The sequence below is a fragment of the Nuphar pumila genome, chromosome 4, assembly GCF_984573655.1.
Source record: "Nuphar pumila chromosome 4, dmNupPumi1.hap1.1, whole genome shotgun sequence".
NCBI lineage: Eukaryota > Viridiplantae > Streptophyta > Magnoliopsida > Nymphaeales > Nymphaeaceae > Nuphar > Nuphar pumila.
Window position 1 is genome coordinate 19,780,202 of NC_143252.1, and position 15,204 is coordinate 19,795,405.

Here is a 15,204-nt window from a genome sequence, read left to right on the forward strand (position 1 = left end):
GTGGTGGTGGTTGTGGTGCTTGGCGTCGTAGTAGCCCAACGGGTTCTTCTCATCCCTCCTCTGACAGCAGCCCAAAGAACTCCGCCACATCGGCCTCCACCCTCCGTCGAAACTTCGGTGGGACCCCGTGGTTCACCAACTGAAAGAACCCCCACTCCTTGCACGCCTTCCCCACCAACTCGGTGAGTTCGCCGGAGACTGGAGAGGTGTCAAAGAGCGGCACTTTAAAAAAATTGGGGTGCGTGGTTGCGGGAGGGTATAAATTTGCGCGATGCAACACCTTTACTAAGGGGCTTATGGTTTTTCACATTAACTGAAAACAAAAAGAATAAATTAGAATAGTTGAATGCATTTTCTGTGCATGAACTACAACAAAAAGATGCGTGTACGCCTCAGTCCGAGGCGCGCCTCGTCTCAAGGCATGCGCCTCAAGGCCTATGAGGCGCACACCTCATGGGTGTTGCGCTTTATACCTGCGCTTCAAGGCACAAAGGCCCTCGCCTTGAGGCGAGGCACGCTTTTAATAACACTGGTGTGAACAAACATCTTCTTGTGTACATATAATGATACTTAGATAAGAGGCATAAAAAGGAGAAGATACCCCAGGTAAGAAAGCTTCTAATGAAAACACACAAATGTCATAAATAAGAATATCAATTTTAACAATCTTTCGAAACACCATGGTTTCAAAAATAGATAGCCATCATAGATAAACAAAGTTATAAGCATCTATAATAATAATGGCCATACAACAAATAAGTGAAACACCACACTCAAATCCAGAGATCAAACAAGTGCCAGTTAGAACCAAACCATACGTTGTCAATCTAAACTGACATAAAACAAGATGTACACAACTCACCCCAACGACTAACCAACAACAAGGCCAAGAGAAATGATGCATCATATAAAATTTTGTGATGGACAAATCAAAATGCCATAAAAAGGCAATACATGCTTACATAATTCAATTTTTAAATAGGTGAGTTCATATCAAATATTTGGTTTGAAAAGACAAGTTTCAAATCAAATCCAAAAAGGTTAGGTAAAAACATTATTTTAAAAATTAGTGCAATCATATGCACAACAATACGTCAATGGATGCAATTATATGCAATACAAGATGTCTCATGACAATTTTCATAATCTTGAATAAGCAAATAACGAGTCATGCCCAATATAAGCACTCTTCATAGAGGTGGTGAAATTATGAAGTTCGAGAATCCTTCAAAAGATCATAAATCTACCAATGAGAACCAAGTTCACTAAGCACATTTCATACAAAAGATCAACAAATCTCATTAAAGGGACAAGAACACATATGGTTAAGAAGTTAGAGCTAAAACATAAGTCTATTATGAAGTAATTGAAGACAATCAAATGGAGATTTCCAAAGAGCTATATAGATCCACATATATATGATCACACTAAACAAGATATTTTTCTCATAATGTAACATTTTTTTAATAAGCATGATGTAGAATATCAATATGCAAGAGAGAAATCACAAAAGATAAACACAATTTTTATATGATAACAAGTCATGTTTATGCTATGTCACATGGGTGCGGGTGCGGCGCAATTTTAAAAATTTTAGACACTGGGACTCGATTATATATATATATATATACTGTGTGCATATATGTGGATATTGTCCTCTAAAGTTTGGCACCAACATGCGTGTTTTTATAAACTTTGCAAATTATACTTTTGCCCTTGCAGAAAGTAGGGTCCGGGAGCTCCCCCGGGCGTGGGTCCCGCTGCGCGGTCAGCGGGCGGGGGTCCAGGGGGGCCCGCCCCTAGATTTTTTTTTCTGGGGCTTATGTTTGAGACTCATGCTATGTATATATATATTAAAAAATATATTAAAAGATCATTTTTTTAACCCTAAAAATGGACATTTTTGGACTCGGTCAACATTGACCGAGTCCAAAACAAGGACGGACTCGGCCTCGACTCGTTGACCGAGTCCGACTCAGTGTTGATCGAGTTCGGGCCGTGTCCGAAGCCGCACCCGTGTCCGCACCCGTGTCGGGGCGTGTTGACTCGGGTGCAACGCTTCCCTAGCCGAGTCCGTGTGACATCGTGTTTATGCCTTTCAATAATTAAGGCATATAAAAAAATGAAAATCTTAATCCAACACGTGTCATTTGAAAACAATCTTTACTTAATAGAGCAATAATGCTCAAATATATATGAAATAACATATTAAAAAGGACTCATTAAAAATAGATCACAATAAAAGATTATGCTTGATCACATCATAATATATTAAAAAATTTCAAAGATAGTCCATACATATGTCAAGAAATATAAATTTTAATATTTTTCAAAACATATAATATTATAAGAAGCCACATTCAATTTGAGTGGATAACTACAAAGGTGTTCTCTAAGAAACACACTCACAATACCCACAAAGGGAACCAACAAGAGGTGTTCTAAAAGAACACAATCACAAACCACACAAGAGGATACACAATAAGGCACAATACAAAAATAAATATTTTTGATAAAATGAAATGAGTGTATAAAAGCATATGCAAAATTTAGTTTTTCACTACACACATCCATAATCTAAGACATATCAAAACACCATAATTTTCACATACTTCACAAAAATATTTATTTTTAACATAACTCCTTTTTTAAAACTTACTATATATATAAAAAACAAGAAGCCAAGGATACATAACGGAATGCAAAATCTTTGAATCCATTTTATTTATTAATATGAATCCTTTCCAAGACCGATGCCTCACTCTGATACCATGTCACGAAATGGTGCATATTCCAATGCACTCCATAATGATATCAAAGACTCAAAACATTATACATTTAAACAATAAACTTAAGAATTAAAAGACACATATCAAAATGTAAATGAATATTTTTATTCATAATGGACATTAAAAAAAATACAAAATAAAATTACATTCAATCCTCACTACAATGCACTAAAAAAAAAATAATGCACAATCCTAATACTACCCATCACTCTCTTAACCTTACACATTCACACACACCCTTTATTTATAGAGGAGAAAGAGAGAAGTAAAGGAGAGGAAGTCCTCTCAATAGCCAACAAGGAGAAACCTCCCAACGGCTAGAATTCTAGCCGTTGGGACTCAGTCAACTTGTTTGACTTAGTTCCCAATATATATATATATATATGTATATATATTGTAAATATATGTGTATATATATATATTATAATAAATATATATACATATTGTACGTATATAAAAAAAATATATGTATACATGGGAACATATACGTATATGCTATACTATATACATAAGTATGTATATATACAAATAATAAATATACATATATACATATGTATATAAGTATGTATACTAAATGATACATTTAATCTTAAGAGACACAAACAAAGCTTTGAACACTGTAGTTTGGGTTTACTCTGGCCTCCATAACGATTTCTTCATTCTGCTGTTTTTCAAGACATTAGGAAAGATGTTTTGCCTACCTATTTTGACATTGATTGTATTGGAATAGAGAAGACCCTTTATCTTATTATACTTAATATACCAAATGCCCATGGTGGATTAGTATATTATCCATTAAGTTACTGTAAAACACTAGATATATGAATAATAAATTAATTATTGTTAACTGTAACATAGTTCCATAATTTCTACTAGCTACCACAAATAGCTTGTCTAATATCCAACAATATAATGCATATTGTTAAAATATAGTTTGCGTATGGATCTGGATCCAGATCCATACGCATGGCATGTTAAATGAAACACATGCTCAATACAACTTCATTAATGGCATCCTTGTAATATCTCTGATATTACAAGGCTCGTTGTATACTTGTTTTATTTTATAAAGGTTAGGGTTTGGAGGTTGAGCAAACGAGTGCCGCCCCAGCCGATTGTGCATCTCCTCTCTCTCTCTCTACTTTCCTGTGCAGGCTGAACCACACATACGAAATCAAAATCTAATATGGTATCAAAGCTTGGGGTTGCGGAATCCTATTAGAAGCGTGTTCAACGAGATCACAGTTTTTTTTTATTCTCCTCTCCCAATCTTTCTATGCAACTCATCTTTTCCCTTTTTTATTCTCCTCTCTGACTGCAGCAATAAACGACTGATTGCAGCCTGTTTGATTCATTTTTTGGTTGTAGTCACCATTTTTTTTTCTGCTAGTTCTCGATTCTTAACGTGATATCAATCCATTCGTCTGCTACTCATTTTTTATTCTCGTTCATCAACGACTGATTCCAAACCTGCTACTCATTTTTTATTCTCGTTCATCAATGACTGATTCCAATCTCAATGTCTTTCCATTCGTTTTGTTTCCTCTAACGAGTGTGAGTTATCAATCACAATTTTTGCCTTCCCCTTCTTCCAATCTAGTGACGTTTGTGCATTGATCCTATTCAGATTGTAACTGTTTACGTCTGTCAGTTTCATTCATTTTTTGATTCCAGAAATTCTTTGATTCCAATTTTTTTTCCTTTATTGCTATTTTAGTGTCCCCTGTGCAACGCCTACATGCAGATTGTAACTGTTTACAATCTCGATTCTGAACTGCAAAAAAAAGGTTATTTCCAGATATCGGTAGCACAGGTACATGTCTTGTTGAAGTTCTCCTGATTGATTAAGTGATCTCAAACCTGTTTGTTTCTTTCCATTCGTTTTGTTTGCTTATTCATTGTCCCATTGATATGGATTACTCATCGTCATCCGGTCTCTCTGCAAATTTCTTGAGTCAGCTCGTTACAGAAAAACTTACTCATTCTAATTTTTTGACTTGGAAGAGGCAAATCCTTCCTTTTATATGGAGTCAGGATCTCGATGAACATCTGGATGGTTTAGTTCCTATACCATCACGACTTATTTTGCAGGAAACCAAGGATGAGAAGGGTGACACAATTACCATTTCTATTAAGAATCCAGAGTATACAACTTGGAGGAAGCGGAATCAGTCTTTGGTTGCATATATTACGTCAACACTCTCTCAAGAAGTGTTGGTTACTCTTTCAGATGATTGCACTGCGGCGGATCTGTGGAGTAAGCTGTCTCAGACATATTCTCAGATATCAGAAGCCTGAGTTATTTACTTAAAAAATGAATTCCAAAGTTTGAAGAAAGGCTCCATGACAGTCATGGAATACATAGGCCGCTTGAAGAGTATTACTGATCAATTGGCGGTTATTGGAAGTGTTATTGCAGATAAAGATAAAGTTCAACAACTTCTCAATGGATTGGGTCCTGATTTTGACATGCTTACCACGACTTTATCATGCCTTCCGCAGTTGCCCACTTTTGATGACCTTCAAGCGAAACTTCTCCAGCATGAGATGATTATGAAACAAAGGGCAAAAGGAAATGAATCAACTCGTCCTCATTCAGTTTTGGCCATGGACACTTCTGTAGGTTTTGGACGAGGGAATGGAGGGCATCAAGGAGGCAGAGGCCGCTGACGTTTTGGGCAGGGAGGACGTGGTATCTTGCCTACACCTAATATTTCAGGGGTTTTTAATACAGGGAATTAGAGGAGAGTGCCCACTTGTTTCTTATGTAACAAAAGAGGACATGTGAAAGCTGATTGTTGGTTTAATCTACAGAATAGAGGAAAAATAAGCAAAATTGAGAATAAATCATCTACTACTGTGGACACAAAAGGGCCATCCACAGATGTGCAACAACTTTCGTTATCCGCATTGTCACAGATGACAATCAAGCAAAATGAACAAGGCGAATGGTATGTTGATTCAGGTGCCGCCACACATGTTACGGGTAATGCGGGTAAGTTATCTCACTTATTGCCTTATTTTGAAAAAGGTAGTATAGTTACGGGAGATGGAACTTATCACTCCATTAGTCATTCTGGCAGTGCACATATCCCTATGTTTAAGTCCTCACTTCACTTGTCCAATGTCCATCTTGCTCCTAATATTAAAAAGAACATTGTTTCTGTAGCTAAACTTGTTGACGATATGAATTCTTTCGTCGAATTTACTCCCTCTTCTGTTTATGTTAAGGATCTACGAACGAAGGAGACGTTCATTAAGGGAGAGCGACAAGGAAACATGTACGTTTTCAAGGAGATTCCTTCAGTGTCTTCGTCTTCAGTCCCAGTTCTCCAGTTGAAGTCGTCCAAGCATTCTTCAGTGTCTTCACCTTCAGAGTCTTTGTTTTCCCCTTCATTGGAAGTTTTTAATTCATCTCATTGTAATAAGTCAGATATTTGGCATAGTCGTTTGGGACATTGTAGTCGGGATGTCGTTGAAAATCTTGTATCTGATGGTCTCCTTCCAGAATCTAGTTTATGTTCATTTTTTGATAATAATAATAAATGTTCTTTATGCGAACTCTGCAAAAGTCATGTTCTTCTTTTTCATATTATAAATAAAAGAGCTTCAAAGCCATTTGAGATTATTTGTTCTGATGTTTGGGGACCCGCACCTATTCCTTCTCTTTCTGGCAGTCGTTACTATGTTATCTTTATTGATTCTTATTCCCGTTATACTTGGATATATTTCTTAAAACACAAGCATGAAGTTTTTCAAATATTTCGGGATTTCCATTCGATGGTCAAAACAAAGTTTGCTTGTGATATTGTGCATTTACAATGTGATGGTGGAGGAGAGTATTCATCGAACGAGTTTATTGCCTTTCTTCGGGATAAAGGAATAAGTCGATAGGTTTCTTGCCCTCATACTCCTCAACAAAATGGGGTTGCGGAGAGGAAACACAAGCATATTGTAGAGAGCGCGATGAGCATGTTATATGATAGCAATGTGCCCGTTAGTCTCTGGACAAAAGTTTTTCACACATCTGTTCATATCATAAATCGTCTTCCTATGACACTTTTGGATCGGAAATCTCCCTATTATACTTTATTCGGGCAACATCACTCTTACGATGAGCTGCGTGTTTTTGGTTGTGTATGTTATGTACATGTTGATTCATCTCTGCGAAATAAGTTTCGGGACAAGGCTGTCAAGTGCAGATTTGTTGGGTATGTAGATGAATACAAAGGTTATCAATGCTATGATCCTACTACAAAACGTATTAGGACCTCCAAAAATGTTGTTTTTGACGAACGAAATTTTCAGGTCAATGACTCTGCAGCGTTGCCATCTCGAGAATTAGAAGTATATGATCCATGGATGAGCGCAGATCTTTTTGCTAATACAGGAGAAACATGTCAGACAAATTGTCCTTCCTTCGGCTTGAGTAGGGAGTTGAATGACTCATAGATGCATGTTGAATTATCTCCAGTTGAGTCTCTAGTTGAACCACCCCCAGTAGAACGCTTCTCTGGGCAGATATACACTAGACGGGACAAAAATACAGAGCCGAGGAATGTGGAAAGCATCACCAATGATCCGGCTCAAAGGCTGTCACACATTAAGCATCCTATTCAACGATGGGTGAGTTATGAGACCTTCTCCCTTGATTTCCAGTTGTTTATGTCTCAGTTCACAAAACAGGATGAACCCACTTATTTTAATCAAGCTCTTCAATCCCGTCATTGGACTGAAGCTATGAATGAAGAAATGGAAGCTCTTCATGAATGCCAGACTTGGGAAATAGTCCCTCGGCCAGAAGGAAAGAATGTAGTTGGCTCAAAATGGGTTTATAAAACAAAGTATAAGCCTGAAGGAAGCATTGACAGATATAAGGCACGACTTGTTGCTCGAGGATTCACACAACAATATGGTGAAGACTACGATGAAACTTTTAGTCTGGTAGTCAAAATGGGTACTATTCGTGTCATCATATCCCTAGCAGTCGATCGAGGTTGGAGCCTTAGCCAGATGGATGTTAAAAATGCATTTTTGCATGGAACTTTAAAGGAAGAAGTGTATATGGAGCAACCTCCTGGTTATGCCGAGAAGGATCCTACTGCCTGGGTGTGCAAACTAAGGAAATCTCTGTATGGGTTGAAACAGGCGTCCCGATCCTGGTTTGAAAGTTTCTCTATGCAAATTCAGAGTTATGGTTTTAGAAGATGCCCTCTGGATCACTCACTCTTTATTTACCAAAAGGCAGACATTGTTATACTTCTTATATATGTTGATGACATTGTGATCACTGGGAGTTCAGATAATCATGTGCAAGACGTGAAGCAATTTTTAATGAAAACTTTCAAGATGAAAGATTTAGGGGAGTTGAGGTATTTTCTTGGTGTGGAAGTTGACAGACAACAAGACACATTGACACTCATGCAACAAAAATACACTCTTGACCTTCTGGAAAGAGTCGGGATGACGAATTGCAAACCAGTCATTACTCCTAGTGTATTACATCAAAGGCTGAGCTCTGAAGATGGTCATCTTTGTGTCAACCCTACAGCGTATAGAAGTCTCGTGGGGATGTTACAGTACTTGACCTTTACCAGACCTGATATAGTTTATGCTGTCAATCAGGTATCCCAGTTTATGCATGCTCCAACGGAGGGTCATATGGAAGCTGTGAAGCGCATTTTACGCTATTTAAAAGGAACTATAGGAGACAGACTTGTTTATCGCAAGAACGATAATCTGCATAGAGGACATGAACTCATCACTTATACAGATGCAGATTGGGCAGGGGATCCAGATGGGAGACGATCTGTCTCTGGATATTGTGTATATATTGGACACAATTTAGTGTCCTGGAGCAGCAAAAAACAAAAGGCAGTGGCACGATCGAGTACAGAGGCTGAATACAGATCGATGGCTGCAGTCACGGCAGAAGCCACATGGATTAGACACTTATTGAGTGATCTTGAGGAGACAATTATTCAATCATTTCTTCTATGTGACAATCAAAGCGCAATAAACATTGCATGTAATCCTATCCAACATAGCAGAACGAAGCACATTGAGATTGATCAACATTTCATACGGCAGAAAGTCGAGATGAAGGAGATAGAACTACGTCGTGTTCGAACAGAAGATCAAGTGGCAAACCTGTTTACCAAGGGGTTAACAGGACATCAATTTTGGCTATTGAAGAACAAGTTGTACATGATCCAAAATCACGTACAACTTGAGGGAGGGTGTTAAAATATAGTTTGCGTATGGATCTGGATCCAGATGCATACGCATGGCATGTTAAATGAAACACATGCTCAATACAACTTCATTAATGGCATCCTTGTAATATCTCTGATATTACAAGGCTCGTTGTATACTTGTTTTATTTTATAAAGGTTAGGGTTTGGAGGTCGAGCAAACGAGTGCCGCCCCAGCCGATTGTGCATCTCCTCTCTCTCTCTACTTTCCTGTGCAGGCTGAACCACACATACAAAATCGAAATCTAATACATATTACCTTCTCTCTCTCTGAGAGAGAGAGAGAGAGAGAGAGAGAGAGAGAGAGAGAGAGAGAGAGAGAGAGAGAGAGAGAGAGGTAACTCACACTTTGATGATTCACCTATAGTTAGTTCCATGTGTTACAAACCACAGAATCAATTATTTCCCTTGGTGGTGATAACTAATGCATAAAAATGGATAATTATGGTCGAAGCTATAATTATCTGAGGGTTCATTATTTTGGAGCATTTCATGCAAATGGTACCTTTTCATGTTAGATCCAAATATTGATCTTTATATTTTGATAGGTGTACTTTTCTTATAGTTTGTTGGAGGATGTAAAATCATATAATATCCTTTATATGTAAACTGTATCCCAACACAGCTCAAACTTTTGGTAGAGACATCTTTAGGTTCACATCAAGATGCTTTATGTCATGTTTTTATTGTTTTATGTTAGTTGAAGAAGTAACCGAACATTCTACAATTCTTCTTTTTGTCCTTTTCTTTTTCCTTCTTTTTTTATGGCCCAAAAAATTTCAGAGGATAATAAAGTGCATAAAAGTAAATATCTATCTCCTAATGGTGATGGCAAGGAGAACCTAGCTATGGTTATTGATGACCAAATTGAAGCTCCCCTTATTTCTGAAGAGCCTCAGCAAGTGAAGAAGAGGAAAAAGGCCAAAGGAATTAACTTGCGCAAAAGCTTAGCTTGGAATAGAGCTTTCTTTACAGAAGAAGGTCTGAACTTGTAACTGCTATTGCCAATTTACTCATTGAGCCATGTCATTGTTGGAATAATTGGTTGTTGCTACTGTCCAGGTGTTCTTGATCCATCAGAATTATCCATTTTGAATGGTTCGTTCAGTCAGTCTACAAACGGTAACCTGTTTACTATAAAAGAGGCAGAAGATAGCAGCTTAAGTGATGATATATTAGGATCATCAGATCTTCAAGCCCTTGAAGATGAGTTATTTAAAGAATCACATAAAAAGAAGCCACAGTTGCAGGATGGAAAATCAAGTGTATCATCATCCATTAAACCAGTATCTTTGACTGCAAAAAATGCTTCTTATTCACTGGTTAGTTTTAATTCTCTGCCCTATTTTTGCTGTTGTTTATCACAAACGTCTTATATGACTATATCTGGCATGACTCATTTGTGCATTATTTGAAGGCTGTGAAGAAAAAGAATGTTACAGGAAAAGTGGGCCAATTTGGAGTTTTTCCACAACCACCAGCATCAAATTCATATCCTTTTATTTTTGAAATATTGCTGATGTTGAATTGTATTGGCATTTATATCCTCGTATGATTCATGCCTTAACTGTACGATACCCAGAGTACACCAAGAAAAACAGTACACTCTACACAAAGCACACCAAAGCTGAAAGCAACAAGGACAGGGTTGTCCGTGAGTTCCAAGAATTCTACTACTGGTGCAAAACACTTAAGGGGTATTTTTTGTGTTGTTTTTTCGGCCATACTGATTATACACTTTTAGTTTTTCTGATGATGGGGACATGGGATCATGCTTTTGTTTTTAGCAGACACGGAGAAGAACATTGGTAGGAAACATTTTGCTGGGAGAACAATAGCTGATACCAGCAGTTATGCTGCCCCTGGTTTGTCAACAACTAGTTTGGGGAAGAATTCTGCAAAAAATTCTGCCTCAAAAACAAAGATCTCAGAAGAAAAATCGAAGAAACCTATCTTGAAAACTCGTCAGGGGTTAGATTCATGTAAAGCTTCATCTGAAACAAAATTTTTGCACAATCATATAGATGAAAGGGCTTCCCATCCATCATCAACAATTCCTTCTTCAGCTCTTGATACAGGTGATGGAACCAAGATACATAATGTACGGGCTAAGCATCCTTCTGATATGAATTTATCCAGAGACTCACAGAATTCAGAAGTGGGGAAGGATTTTCTTGGCTCAGGTTCTATGCTGCATCTAGCTGTTCCAGATGGGAAAAGTGAATTATCTGCAGTATCTAGCCATTCCAATGTTGGGCTTTCAGTTTACCAGGATCCAAAATCCACTGCCAGAAATCTTCTACCTGCACACCATTATTCAAAACCTTCAGGGTTGAGGCTGCCTTCGCCCACTCTGGGATTTTTTGGTCAGGTAATATATCATAGTATGTAATATTATGTGGCGTGTAGTTTTGATCAAACTTTTGATGCATTTCTTGTGCAGGCAAACACTTTTGGTGTACATATACAGACTCATAAAAATGCTCTGGAAGCAAGTAATGGAACTCATGTGTCTGCTTTAGGACTGTCCCGTGTTGGTAAATTGAAGCATGAATGCTTCCCTTCTTTTGCAAAAGCACCTAAACCAGTGTCTGAAACTCTATCCCCTGCTTTTTGCACAAAATTGAAACCAAATTTGGAAGCAAAGATACCAGAAAAGTTGAAACTGGAGACATCATCTGACCCCAAGAAACAAGTGAACAATGAAAGTGGGTTTGAGATACTGATGAAACGTAATACTGGAACTAGTGATGGTCTCATTGAAAGAGAACATGGGCATGAAAAGAATGTCAATGATACTGTGTTGAGTGAAAAGTGCAAAGAAGGTTATGGTTGTCAAAATATGATCATTGGTCCAACTGTAAATTCTGCTGCTCCCCAATTGCTAAACATAGAGAAGCATCACAGGGATGGAAATGACAACATGGATATGATTATCAGCTGCAGAAATGAAGGAGATACTCATAGTAATAAACCTCTTGAGAGTTTGAACACTGAAGGCGGGAGCTGTAATAGAAATCATGGTATTTGTCATGTGGACTTTCCATGTTCAAGATTGAATGAAATGCCATCTGCTGATGAAAGCATGTCCACTGAAATGCATGCTACACAATATGGTTGTGAGAATGTGGCGGGTAAGTCTCTAATTGGCTGCAATGCTATTGCTTTTGGCTTGGCAATTCCAGACATAGTAGCCCAACCAGTGACCTCTGAGGAGCAAATTCAAATGGGAAATCATGTTATAGACAAGAAGCACCAAGATACGAAAGACACACATTTTGATGACTCTGTTGTTATTGAATCATGCTGCATTTCAGAGCGGAAGAGGTTGCGAAAAACTTCTGATTCCATATTTGATGTACGCCTTGAAGAAAAAAATAGCCAAGTGGTTATTATGGTAACTAATCCATCAGATTTTCAGGAACAACCAAAGAGCTTTTGCACCATAACTACTGATGAAGGCACCAAAGACAGAGACCAGGAACAATTTTCTAGGCCTCCTCCTTTCCAAGATGAGTCTACCTTAAAAAAAACTAGTATTGGTGCAATTCAAGAAAACGGATCCCCATCATATATGCGATCTATTGAACGTCCATTCTCATCTCCATTTTCTGAGTCACCAACCTCAGAGGAGAAAGTAGATAAAGGTAATGGCTACACAGACAATCTGATGAAGGATAAAGATGAGAAAATTGTTGATCTTGATTCTGATAATGCTATGGACCATAAACCCAACAATATTATACATTATGAAGAGGGCAGAATAAAAAATGGTCAAGGTATTCCTTTGTTGGTTAACTCTTCATCAGGTTTGTCTGGTGAGCTTGAAATGGGGGTTGCAGTCTCTCGTATAGTTGATGACATAGATGAAAAAATTATCAATGTTGATTCTCATGACATGATGAATGAATGGAGTAAGCCTCAAAAGTGCTTACATTATAAAGAAGACAAAATGAGGAATTCTCAATTTGCTTCTTTGATGGTTGATCCTTCTTCATGCATGATTGGCGTGCCTCCGTTTGGTGTTGGAGTCACTCAGATGGTTGACAGGAAAACTTGTGAAATGGATTATGGCTTCAAGAAAAGGGATTATGGCTTCAAGAATACAAGTGGTAAGTGTTATCACTCAACCAATACATGAAGAAAAACATAGGATGAGTGCTAACAATGTTTTGGATGATGGTGAACACCAAAGAATGAATGTTCTGACCATGTATTGTAACTCATGCAGAAGAGATGCAAGAAGTTCCAACTTCTACTTTAAACAGAGACTCCGAAGTTGTTGGTGAGGCAACTCAATGTGACGTGAAGAATAGTACATGTCAAGCACAAAGCCAAGGTGCAGTAATTTCAGCGTAAGTATTCATGTTTTCCATTAGTTTTTATATTTGATCAAGGCACCAAACAGTCCATTAAAACAATTTTCCATTAATTAGCAGCAACATAAAGCCTTTGGATTGTTCAAAGCAAGATTCCATGTGTATGAATTATCCCGTTAATGTGGTACCTTTCTCAGATGAGTGGATATCAGCTATTGAGGCCTCTGGAGAGGTGAGTCGCTATCCGGAAGCTCTTATTTCCTTAAAGAAGTATCCTTACTATATGTTAATGTCCTTATCAAATACCCTCATGCCCATTGTCTTTCTAACTTTATTTCCTGCAGGATGTTCTTAAGAAGAAAACAGGTGCTGTACAAAACTCACCTCCAGATAAGGTTCTTCCAGAACCTGGGCCATGGTCGCCTGTATGTGCATTCACCCTTTTTGTTTTGTTTTTTTATCTTATAGGTTTTAAATTTTTCATGATAGAAGAAATAATGAGAGTTTTATGTTGGAAGTTCTGCAGAGATATGCGTCTACTATTGTCATATGTGCATTTACTTGCATCATATATATTTTCTCACGTTAATATACATGCTATTTGTTTGTCAACCCTATGTAGTTAGAAGAAAAATGACCTGAATCAGAAGGGATATGATAGGATGAAAGCAGTCTTTTTCGTATTTGTTTAACTCTGTACCATAATCTATAGTCAAAAGCGCTAGGCGGTGTCTAGTTGGTCAACCCCTAAAAAGACTAGTTGAGGACTAATCAGTACTGTAAATAATTAAATAGCCTCCAAATATGAACCAAAGTGTCCACCAATATCAAGTAAACAAGGCACAAGTGTTCTCTAAAGAACACACTCACAAAGCCCACAAAGGGGTACTCACAAGAAGACTCAAAAAATAGAATAATATTTTTATTGTTATAAGTATGCAAAATGCATACTTTACAAAGAGGGGAAGACCCCTATATTTACACAAGAGAGGAGAGGAAAGAGGGTTAAGATAGCCAAAAGAAAGAGAGAGAGACCATTCTCAATGGCTAGTTTCTAGCTGTTGGAACAGTCCAACCGCTAGAAATCTGGCTGTTGGGAGCTTAGTCAACTTAGGTTGACCAAGTCCAAAAATATCAAAAATAAAAAAAGAAAGAAAGAAAGAACAAAATATAAATATATATTTATATGTATGTGTAATAAAATACCAACCTTCAACAAGAACACAAATGTTGACAACAAGTGTCTATAAAAGACACATTAACCAAAACCCATAAAAGTGCAAAAATAAGAACACACAAGAATAAAATGAATAATCTTTATTTAACTTCACATAAAATACTTAAAAAGCATTAATACAATTGGAGGGGGATGACCCCTATTTATACACATGAATGAGCTCTTGGAATAGATCTAAGAGAAGCACAAGAGAGTCGTTGGAGCTAGTCCAACGACTCTATTTGTAGCCGTTGGACTAGTTCTAACGACTCTCAAACTTGTCAACAATATGTTGACTAGTTTAAGTCTAGTTCAAATGGAACTAGATATTGAAAAGAAAATAAATAAAGAAAAAACATATTATATAAAAATATATATCATATACATATATACTACGTGCATATACATTGGTATGCATACATAATATATATATATATATATATATATATATTTATATATATATTTGAACACTCCCCTTCAAACTTATGGTATAATGACCAAAAGTTTGTCTAAGAGAAAATGAAATCTATGAGTGACGGGAGGTTTGGTGAAGAAATCTGCCAATTGATATTTTGAGGTAACATAAGGTAGATTAATAGTCCCATGTAAATATTCTTCTCTGACGT